At 43.5% G+C, this 12,153-nt stretch overlaps 1 long non-coding RNA gene across 1 annotated transcript in view; it reads right to left on the bottom strand.

Moving 5' to 3' along the window:
• The window catches only part of LOC129736889 (uncharacterized), a 47,403-nt gene extending 36,376 nt beyond the window's left edge, over nucleotides 1-11,027 (bottom strand). Inside the window, exons 1-2 of the long non-coding RNA XR_008734030.1 lie at nucleotides 10,635-11,027; nucleotides 317-479 (exon numbers count right to left, since the gene is read on the bottom strand). This is a non-coding gene — a long non-coding RNA (uncharacterized LOC129736889). The remainder of the gene's footprint in view (nucleotides 1-316; nucleotides 480-10,634) is intronic.
• Nucleotides 11,028-12,153: the final 1,126 nt, after the last annotated feature.

The raw sequence follows: 12,153 nt of genomic DNA, 5'->3' as shown, positions 1-12,153 counted from the left end.
GAATATCTATACTCAGTTCAGGCCTTCTTTAGTCATCATCTACTTGGGAAGAAAGGAAGAAATTATAGCTTCTGTAGAACAGCATTCATTTTTCTCGGTGACAGAAAGTGAAAGCGTGAAAACCCTGGCCCTTCTCCAGTTCAAGTCAAGGAGAGTTAACATGTGCAAATCCCTGAGGGTGAGGTCTATCCAGCCTAACATGGCTGCGCTTACCCACACTGTAAGCTCCCAGATCAAAAGCAGCTGCCTCAAGCCTCTGGAAGAAGAAAGGTTTCACAACAAAATATTCTTCCAAATAGAGGTTGGGTGCACAAACTTAGCATTTCTCTTTGTGACAAAAGCTTTCTTCCTTAAAAGCTGCTAGAAGACATGATCTATACCAGTCCCACCAGAAGAGCAATAGAAACTTACAGTGACCTTTCAGACCCATGCATCTTGAATAGTTTCTGTTATGAATGGTTAAGCATTCTCCAGGCCTCCTAGAACAGGGAAACAAAGAAGAGAACTTTTTTTTTTACTCCAGAACCTCAGCATTTCCATCTAGCTTTCTATTCAAGTATTCCTACCCTTGGTTATTGATACGAAACAAACCCATGGATGTGCTGAATAATGTGAAATCATCAGCTAGTAAAATTAAACTAAGCTAGACAACGTTGCTATATTGAACAAAATAGCTTCTTCCCTCAAACAGCAATGACAAGAGGAGACAGAAAAGCAAGAGGCGACAGAAAAGTGGCAGATGTGTGGTGACACAGACCTTCAGCTGGGGAGGCAAATGGGCAGGCCTTGGCAGTTGTATAAATTCTGTGGTTTGGTCCTGGACTTTGTGGCTTCAGCCTCAGGTCCCAATTCCTTACCACAAACCACCAGAGACCTCTCTGAGTAAATGCAAGGCCAGCTCCTTCTCAGCAGGCTCCATCAAATCTCAGTATCATTTATGCAAAAGGCCTCCAGCTTAAGCATCCTGCCATAAGCACGGTTATTCACCACTGCAATATGTAGGCACGAATTGGCTGGAGCGTAAGACCTGTTCAAGCCTGACGACTGGAGAAAATCCCCTGACTACCTCCCATCCATGCAGGCTGCCAGTCTTCCTGGACAGCCCCTTGAGAACATAATTCAGCTGCCTTCTCTCAATCAATTGACACGGAGCACTGCAGATTACTTAATATGGCTGTATTCCAGAAACATCCTGGAGACCTTAATCATGGTCCTCAGCAATGCTCGGCTAGGCACTTTGCATGCACTGGGCAAAAGGCAGCCTCTACACATCAGGGCTACCCTAAGGAAGGCCTGTCCGCTTGCAGCAGTACATGCAGAGCACCAGCTTTTGAACCACTCCATGCTTTAGGATGCCATTCCCAACATTTGAACATAGCTAACAGCCTCTGTTTCTGAACACTGGGAATGAGGCAAACCTGCATGAGCAGCAGTGCTCAAAGCCACCCAACCTATTGACACTAGAGCTAGACAGATGAAAGCCACATGCGGGGCAGCCCCTGCTTTGCATTTTGGTGCAGATGTACACAGAGAAAGGAGTGAGGGCAGAGCTGAGACAGTGGGAAGCTTGGAGAGAAGGAGGGTGTCTGTTACTTGAAACCACTCTAAAGCACATTACAAATCTGTTAAATCATTGTGGCTTACCCTGTATTTCAGAGTAAATTAGTAACTTTTCAGAGGGAGTGAAGAAACTACCATTCCACTTTTAAATAATGAAAATGCTAAAAAACCTACACTTAACAGCTCTAAAACTGCAGCAAGTCACCCACCAACACCCACTCCTCTTGTCAGCAGGCTTTTTTCAGCTTTGCCTATTATTTGTGTCAAGCCAGAGATGTTTAATGTTTGGTGTGCTTATCTGCGCAACTTTAAGGAGCCCCAATGTTACAGTATGTACCTGTGCCACTGACCTCTTTCCTCACAGTATTTTTATCTAAATAAGTAACAAACACAGAGTTTCCAAAATCATTTGGATTCACTGGCTCTGATTGCATAGCTGTAAAAAATCTGCTTTAAGATTAACATCCAATTTTATTCATGCCTCAGGCTTCACCACAGCATCTATTTTTGTAAGATTAACAGCAAGATCCCAGTTCTCCAGAAATGTAAAGAGTAACAGCCAAGTGTAAAAGGAAGATGATGTTTCCTAACCTGCCCTGCTCACATCCAGGAAGGTACATTTTCCTAGCCCTTTCCATGGTGGGTGTAATTTCTATTTGCATTTTTGCACCCACAACATGCAGCATGTGTATTAGTCCTTCTGCCTCCCATTAGCTGAAATGCATTTCTGATGAAACTGTGGGTGCCAAAAAATACTAACACAAATCTCACATGTGCAAATTGTCCTCTGAAAGACAGCTTTTACTCTGGAGGAGTTAAGAAACAGCCATCTTCCTGTACCTTGCACAACAGCATTTTGAATCATCTAACTTTAAAATACTTCAAGTATAGAAAATGAGCACTTGATATTTCAGCTAATCCATTTGAAATGAATATATATGAAAACACTTCTTTTTGAACATGGCAATTGGAAGACAAATTGAGGGCCATTTTTAACCTAAACAGCAGAAGAAAATTTGCTTTAAATAGTGCCTTTGGTATCTGTCAATTAGAGCTATTGCATTGCTGTCAACTTGCACTCCTTCTTTAGTTCCAGCTTTGCTTCATTCTACACAGATCCGTACAAATCAATTGTCTCTTGCAAACATGCACTAACCACTGGAAAGTGAAATTAATAAAGTGCGAGAAAAGCTGATTCATAAAGCTGACACTCCTGTGCCCAACAGCTCTGGGTTTATCCCCTCCAGCTAGCTGTTTGAGATAGGCAGGCAAAGTGGTAAAAGATTATCAAATTGCAACTGTCATTCCTGACAAAATGCATCTCAATGCTGGAAGGAATTTTAGGTTTTAAGCTAAAACACCACCCCAAAGGGTTCCTCAGAGCCTGTCAATATCTGTACCTTGGATGGAAAGCTACCACTGAGCGCAGTGTGTCCAACATATAGAACCTGCCACAAAATGAAGTTCTTCATAAGAAAGCTCATCTCAGTCTTGGTTGGTAACAATAACAAGGAGACAAGATGAGACCATCAGTCTCAATTGTGAAGACAATGTTTTCCTCCCATATTATTCTGTCTGTCATGTTCCCTTCAGGTTCCAAAGGAATCCCTGTCTCATACATCATTATTTCCCACAAAGCTTGAAAGCCTTCAGGGGGGGTTTCTTCCTGCCCACTGTACCAGCCTTGATGTCTGAGTACCTTCAGAACAGTGACAGAGGCCTCTGCCAGCAATAAAGGGGAACATCTGCATACCAATTAAACTGCTGAGCTCTGAAGAGTTAAAAAAAAAGGGGGGGGTGGGTAAGCCTTGAAAGTAAATCTGAGCCAAGTTCTAATTAATGCCCTAGGCCCCGATTCACCACAGCACTTAGGCATGTAGTTAACTTTAAGCATGTATTTAGTTCCATTGAAGTCAAAAGACAGCATCGAAGAGGCAAACTACATTAGCACAATTTAATACTCTTTGGGCTAATTAATCAACCATAAAAATTAACTATGAGAACTGTATTCCTTATTTCCCTTGCTGTGACATTTCCAGATAAAAATACTTGGATGTGGATGGAATAAGCAAAAAGCACTACCTTGTTTGGCTGTCATGGGCTGCTCAGTTCTACAGCTATGAAGGCCAGTCTCTAAGAGCAGCTAAAGAAAATGAGCTCTCTGCCCATCACAGCCTAATGTCTGTATCTTCTATGTGGTGGCAGCAAGAACGCACAAAAAGCACAGCCCTTGTCCTGAGGAGCAGTAATCTAAGAAACAAAAAGAACTGGCAACAGATGAGCAAAGCCGTCAGGAAATGGATGGCACATCAAACACGTATTTCCTTTTCTCTATAAAGAGGCATTTGTTCACTGCAGTGCATCAGTGTTAGTTGTGATGGGAGGTGGCAAGGACGGGCAGCAAATGGGGCTGGGTAAGTGAGGTAGGCTGAGAGCAGATGCGAGTTTGGAGACAGAACTGGTGAGGTTACCAAGAGAGGCACTGCCAGGCAGAGTGGGGGAGAGGAGCAGTGCTGATGGCTAAAGGGTAAGCAGACTAGAGCCTGGCCAAGCCCCAAATATAGGCAAGGGCTAAACTCTCCTTAATTGCAGTGGAGCAGGACTGACCCTGTAAAAAAAGCCCAAAGTGCAATCTCCACAAATAGCTGAATAGTCCCAGATATATCCAAACTTCTCCATTTGGTAAGCACAGTGTGGTGAATGGCTGCCAAAACTGCACCAACAATGTGCAGGCTAGATTTGGCCTGAACATGGTTTCCAAGGGCCCAATATGACTGATTTTTGAGCTCCTGTTGACTTCAGAAAGGCGACTGTACAATAACCATCCTGTAAATCAGGACAGAAGGAGAAAAGCTGGCTGGTAAGGGTCTTCTGACTAGGATTTCTGCAAAAATGAAACCACAGAAAGTTTGCCAGAGTACCATTAATGCTGGACTTATGAAAGCTAGGAAATCAAGAGCAGGGGACATAAACTCCTGGCTGATAATATTTCCTTATCTCATCCATTATGAAAACAAAAAAAAGAACAAAAACAACCCCCCAAAAATTAGAACGCCAGGAGCATAAAAGAAAGTACCAGCGCAGCTTTTCAGATTAACTTTGAATTTCCTTGCTTTCATTGGTTTAAGAGCTCTATTGTTACTCTCGTTTTTTTTAATTGCAGATACTAAAAATTCTTTTATCTTTCCAAGTCCTTATAGTCTGTTATATAAATACGTAATTAAAGCCTCTTTCAACTGGGTATAATTTACTTTATAGTTTACAACAGCTGCACTAGAGCTATTACAGTTTATCATTTAAAAGCCTAATTAGGGGCTTCTTAATTAGTGGATCCTTCAGTCACTAGACTGTGACTGTGTAAAAGACACTTGGCAGCTATCACGTTACAAATCTGCATTAAATGTTTGTGTGAAAACAGGGTGTGTACAAGTCCAAAAAGACATTCATTGTCCCTGCAGGTCAGCTCATCCGAAGGTACAAACCTCCACGCTACTTCTATGCTCTCCTGTCTAAGTGCACAGCTGGTCTGCACACAGCCTTTCCCTCCCGCACATGTTGGGAAACGTCAGCACATCCTGAGACAAGCCCCCAGCCTAGCTGAGCTGACCTGCTATGATAGTCCGCTCTGATGTGACCATTCTTGTGCTCAAACACAACCAACAGAGAGGATGGGACTGTGAGCACTGACTGCTCAGGCTGGCTCTCACACAGCTTACAAACACTCCAGCAAACACAGCTCCTCACTGCTGCCGCTCTCTCGCTCAGGAGCTGTGCACCATGCTGGATTCAGCGGGCAGTTCCTCTGTGGTGTTGAGAGTACTTGTATCACTAGAAGGGAAAACAGGGGAGCCAGTTACTGCCTCTCATTTATAGCCACCAACACGTATGTCTCATCAATCGCCAGCAAATTAGCAGTCAGTCACTGAAATTTTAAGTGCAACATTTGCCCAGAGGAAGGACTGTAACTCCTTCACCCTTCCCCCCCTTGAGTGGCATGGTGCAGGGGAGCGCTAGCTGGCGGAGCCCTAGCTACTCTTACAGAAATCACTCACTGGAACGAGCCTCATACCAGCTCAGGGCTCACAGGACCCACTGCTCAGTGAGCAAAGAGCTTGTCTAAACCATACCCTGGAGGACTGGTAGAGTTAAGTTTTCACCTGCTTGTAACACAGCAGCTGTGTTACAGAGGGTCAGATTTGGGGCCTGCCAGTATTTGGGATCACTGCTTTAAACAATACAGTGACAAAATCGTGAGGTTTTATTGACTGCAGGATAATATAAATCAGCTATTGAAAACCTGTATCATTAGCGCTGTTGCTTTCCAGTGGTGGATAGCTGCAGTAATGGATTGGCCCCTCCATCTCATCCTCCCACTGGAAAGCAACATATACAGGACTGATCAATAACCTGATCTGTTACTTGTAGACATGTCAGGTGCAAATATCTCCCTTTCTCAAAGGCTTTAAAGACCAGGTATTTTCGCAAAATTTTAGGCCAGGCAAGAAATTGCTTTGGATAAATTGTCATTATGGTGAACAGCATAACCAGATCTACCCACATTGTTACAAGGAAGTTTTAAATAGACAGGAAATAACTTTATTATATGCATGTAGTACTTTGTGGGGTCAACAGCTCAATATGTTCCTTTGCAACAGGATACATTCCCATTTGAAAAGCATTTTCTGTAATATCCACTAACTAGATTATTTTGTCATGGGGTTTGCCACTAATTTCTATAGCTGAAACCTTAAAATACCTTCAAAATCAATACCAAAATCTACTGCCGTTACTAGGGCCAGGATTTCATCCTATTATGTCACAACATATTACTCACTCAGTTTAGTGTTGCCAATCTGAAGCCAATGGAAACCCTACACGTCGCAGCCTTGTTTCCTCACGGGTCAGCAGAGAAGTGTTTAAGGGCCTTCCCTAGATAAACATAGTATTACTTTTACTCTATCAGTATGATTAAAGCATGTACATGTGTTTCTTCCCTTCACCCCACTCTCTGTCACTTGCAGAGGGGATATATTCAAGAAGATTATAAAGCAGGTCAGAGGGGAGCTGAAGCACAATTATTTCACAGTTATTATGTTACACTCTCCAAGGATGTCCATGGACATACAAAGAAGCGGATGTACGCCGAGTCCTGGCTGTACACCAAATCCTGCTGTGGCACTGACATCAAGGCAGTCTTTTTGGGGGAGAACAGACAAACACTAGCCAGGGCTTTCTGAAAGCCAAGCTGTCACCTTCTGAAAACCCTTGTGGCAAGCCACCTATGGACTCAACTGAGAACTTCCCGGGGCATCATATTTCTTTGAGCTGACCTTCCTAGAAAACTTTTCACTCCAAATTCCTGCAAATCCTTGCACCCTAGATCAAACATCCTTTTAAACAGGTCCTTGCTGTAACACTTACATCGTGTGGCCCACATGGCACTAGTACCTACTTGTTTCAGTAAGATCAGTGACATCCAAAGTGATGCCATGGAAATTATTTTACCTGACTGAATTTTGCATTGACTTCTGTGACACAAGAGCAGGGGTGGCCTTTCAGAAGAGTAACGTAGGTGCTGGGTTCAGGCAGCTACAACTGTAAAGTGGAAGTGAAGGATGAAGACAGAGGAGAAAACAACATCATGCCAATATGCTTTATTTTCAATTACCTTCTACCCAATTTGCCTGCTGGCCCCAAGCAAGTATCATGAACCTCCTTGTCTTTGCAGCAGGGCAGACACGCTGCACCCCAGCATGGAAAATGCTAGGAAAGCAGAGCAGCAGAGCAGCCAGTGGCTCAGCAAGGCCAAGGACCCTCTGGAGCACAGGGCCTGAGAAGCCAGGCAAATGTGGCACCACCATGGCTCCCAGCAGGACAGCTCACCACCTCAGCTCCCTCAGCACTGGGCACCATGATGAAGAATCCCAGCACCTGCGCTCAGCCCACCATCGACCCAACTGTACGGGATGGCAGCTGACCCTCTCCAACCCTGGGGCTGCTGCCTGAACCTTTGGGTTCAGAAGAAAGAAATGGATCCCTTTGGCAATCAAGAAACCTCTCTATATGGGGGCAGTATCATGGATTATCATTTTGTGTAGTTCTCTGCTGTTCTCCTCCCCGCTACCCCCCCCCCCCCCTTTTTTTAATAAATGAAAACACATCAGAAGAGCTCAGCATCTTCTTTCAAAACTTCTCTAGTTCACTAACTTGTTCCAACCTCCATCACAGCTCTTTCCTTGTCAGCAACTGTACCACTGTGCTATACCTCTACCCACGCACAAATGCACTGGTTGAAGGTATGAACTGGAATCTCTCCGTTAAAGGAACAAGCAGGCATCCCAGAGACTGACACAGCTGCTATTTGCATGTAAAAGAGGAAAAAAAGGTGCATGACTGAGCCCAAATTAGCATGAGCAAAGCCTCTCATCGCATTTGCAAACTACAGCTTGCACAGTGGTGCTAATAGAGGTGCACACTTTCCTCACAAAGAAAGATTTCTATCTCAGCTATAAGGAAATGTGGCTGACAGTGGTTCTCAGAATTTAGCATCACATGAACTTTTAGATCCCTGTTTTCATAAAATTTAGAGTGCTAGAAAAAGAGAAACACAGTGGATGCAGGGTGAGCTAGATATACCCGGGTTTAATTTCATCTCCACTTCCAGCTTGATTCCTGAAGCTGGCTACCTCAGCGAAAGACATCTTTTCTAAGCCTCTATCACTTCTGTACCCCTAGATTTTTGAAGGCCCAGAAATATTCACAGTGCTTAGTGCATTTAAAATGAAAACCAGAAAAAGCAGGGCAAACGCAGATCTAACGCTCCATGTCTTATTTCCATCTTTTGAGAAACAAGGACTGTTAGCCTCTTTTCCACCATCAGCTCTTTCAAAAGGATGCTGTGGGGATTCATTTATGTCTGCAAAGTCTTGCTGAAGACACACACTACATAAACTATAAGTGTTCCAGATTTTAACACAATCTTTGTCTCTTTCTCTGGCTACACACATACCTAAGCACCCATGCCTGTGCACATACCTACTGAGTCACAAAAAGATTAGATGTCTCAGTAGACTATTTGAGCAGTGTGATTTTATTAAGAACTGTCCCCCAAACCAAACTGCATTTTGAGGTCTTGTTGCACAGAAGTTATAGACTCTGTTTACTTTATCATCATACTTTCATGGAAGCTGTTGGAACGATTCAGTGCCTTTTCTATTTCCTCAGTAGGTTTAGCTCATCTGAGAGACTAGAAAGAACAGTAAATGCAGACATTAATGGTAATAAAAATCAAAGCTAAGCCCTACATGAAGAGAATCAAATTCCAAAATGAAAAATTCGATTACACAGTACCTGTCTCCTGTCTTGACTTCCTCATTATACGTAGAAATTAACCCTGTCATTAAGTACTTTGATCAGGCTGTACATAAACAGCTTATAAAGGCATGAAATTTGCCACAGCAAGCAGGCAAATGAACAAGGGGAGAAATACTGACATTTGGGGCTGCTGTCAGACATCAAGTGCTCCTGCTCCCTCAGGGCCAAACTGCTAGAGTAAATGGGGTTACTCCAAGGATTAATTGCACCCTCCTGGATTGCACTACTTCCAGAAAGTTTCAGTAATAATATCTAAGAGGCTATCATTTGGAGATCAGCAGCATCTTTTTAAGATATTTGAGAGATTTTATAATTTGGGCCGTTGCAACTGTTCTTAGGCTAAAACTCAGTATTCCCAGCCCATGACTAAGATGAAGCACTATCCCCTTTTTAAAGTGTTCCAAGATCAAAAGAGGAAAAGCACTATTTAATTAGGAAAAGTTACAATCTAGCTACTCAGAATGAAGGCATCAGAGGAGAGGTGCCTGTGGTCAAATTGGTCCAGGTTTGCATTGCTCAGAAATGAGGTATGGCACCGTTTCACATACTCCAACTCCAAACATTCATCACTTAAATTTGAAGAATTTCCATGCACTAACACGTATTATAAGCAAGATTTCTGAGCAACTGAGAGGTTTTTTCTGTTTGTTTGTTTGTCAGGATTCTGGAGAAGTTGCTTTCTTCTGGGATGCATTTAACGCAATGTAACTTTACTTTCTTGTGATGTTATCTGAATTCCTTGCCCATATAGACTGCTACACAATCAGAGGTGGTCAGGCCAACGGGGCCTCTTCCCAGCTCTGCCCCTGGCCTGCCATGAGTCTCTTGCCATCTCTGAGCCCTGTTTTCAAGCAGCTATGTTTCCTGTTGGCTCTTCCCACCTCTTTGCTCAGGAGACCCTCAGCATGGAAATGGACTAAGGGTGGCCTGAGCACTGCCTGGGGACACTCCATTTTGTTTAGAAAGTGCAGTTCAGAAGCTTGCTTCTTTCTGCTTTCCTAGGTTAGTTGCAATGGGGTTTCTGGTAATTTGCCAGGTACAGTCGGCACAGGTGTAAAGGAGTAATCTTGACCCAAGAGAGGCAAAGGCAGGTTCCCATTGTCTTCAAGATGGCCAAGATTTTACCTTTAACATCCTAATAAAAGCTTGGAAAAACACTAAGCAACACCACAGATTATTTGTTTCTGTATGTATTGCTAAACATATTGCAGAACAGACATTTTATTATTCCTAGAAGCACTAAAGCCCAGTATTTCCTCCGCTTCTCACAATCCATTCTTTTATCCCATTGCTACAATTAGCTCCAGGACATTATAGCAAGACATTGTTCAAAACGGCTATCACCACAATTCAGACAAACTCAGTCCTAGACCAAAACAGCTCAGCCAGAATATCACAGGCATTGTCAAGCTTCCCAGCATACTGCTCTCACTCTATAAAACTGCATAACTGTTCTTACTCATGCTCCACATACCCGTTGTGTGCCCACAAAAATGGTCCTTTCTGGATCCACAAATACTCAGACACTCCTTTCTGTACAGTCATGCAAAGAATGTAACCATGCCACACCAATATGGGTATACACTAGGCAAATAATACTATAGATTTGAGTAGACTTGGAGGCTTTGACCTTAGCTACAGAGGGGGTGAACACTTTGAGGTAAAGGTCTGTAAAGGTGAGAGGATGAGCAGTCACTCACCAGCCAGGCAGAGATCAAGGGCTCGTAGGAGATGGGCAGCAGGGAGGAAAGGCGCTCACAGAAGGCAATTTGCAGAGGATGGAGTCAGTTGGCGGCAGCATTTTCACATCTGGCTGTAATGAACCAGACCAAGTTCTTTCAGCACATGTGTAGTCCCTAGTAATAAAGCAAATCAGACATTTCTTTTGAATTTGCAGTTCCTGTTCCAATTCATGTACTTAAGTATTGCTGGGTATTTTAGCTACACTAAAAGTTGCAGTAAGAGTGTACCTGAAATTCCTAGCAAACCTAGAAGTGCCTAACGATAGAGGCTGCAAATGCACATTACATATACCAACTACTATATCATTATCATTTGACACTTTTACAGTATGTCAGCTTCCTTTCTAAAAATAATTCACTATTAATAGCAAATTTACGTAACTAGCAGCATGCCAGGGATTTCTCACAGATACCACCCCATCCCTGAAGAATCCCCAGATTCAGCAAGGCAGTCAAATCTCATCTGCAAAGTCTTCCAGCGATTACTCTCTTTCATTCACCTCTTCAGTGGTCTGGAGTTTGCTCTTGCTCCTGCAGAACCAAATCCATCCTTCCTGGTGAGCTGCAGTATGCAGAGCGGATTAAGGGCTCTAGTCCCAACCGAGCAAGAAGTTTTCAGGCATGTCTTACCTTTAAGTGTATGTGTTGCGCCAGTAACCAATAGCACCACCTAAATGTACAGTCAAGCAGGTTGTTAAACACCTGTCTGTACAGCTGGTGCCATGAACTGGGAAAAATGCCTGGCACAGCTTTGGTGCTGCTCTAGAATCTTTCACAAGTAATGTACATCGGCACTGAAATGCATCACTCAGGAGAAGCGTAAACAAGAGGAGCAGAAGCAGCTACAGTGGCACTGCTTTTCAAAACACACTTGATGGCTGTTGGGAGTCAAGGTCTGAGCTTTGGTTTAGGTTTAAAACTGAACTTGGGAAGGAAGGCAAGTGCTCAGGGACCCAAAGGAGTCACAGAGGGTATGTGAAGAAGCCAACCTATCTAAACAACTTTCAAAGAATGGTAAAAATTGAAGTCAAGATAAACAAAGTTTTATTAAAGGTTTGGTTTTACTAAATCTTTGCTCCTGCTGTTAAACTGGATTAAAAGCAGTGTGGTGACTTTAATCCACTCATAACAAATCCCAGTCAAGGTCAACAGCATGTATCCAACTGCAGTTGGATTTGCCAGGTAGGAACGTCTGGCTGCAGGGCAAGGAATGGCAGTATGCCCTGCCACCCTTGCAGGAGACGAGGCCTGCAGCCCGAGTCTTGCAGGTATAACCAGGAAACTCAGCACCTGAAGCTGCCATTGGAGCTAATGGGAATTGCTGGTACTCAGCACCACTGAGGCTTTGTCCCTCGGAGAGGAATTTATGATTTTTCATGAGCTCATTGATTACAGCAGGAGTCTGCCACAAAGACACACCCTTGAAGGGAACTTAAGTTTTCAGTCCTCCCCTTGGAGTACATGCACACCTATGGGC

Source organism: Falco cherrug, chromosome 9, assembly GCF_023634085.1.
Source record: "Falco cherrug isolate bFalChe1 chromosome 9, bFalChe1.pri, whole genome shotgun sequence".
Taxonomy (NCBI): domain Eukaryota; kingdom Metazoa; phylum Chordata; class Aves; order Falconiformes; family Falconidae; genus Falco; species Falco cherrug.
Note: the sequence above shows the minus strand (reverse complement) of the source record. Positions and strands in the feature narration are given on the sequence as shown.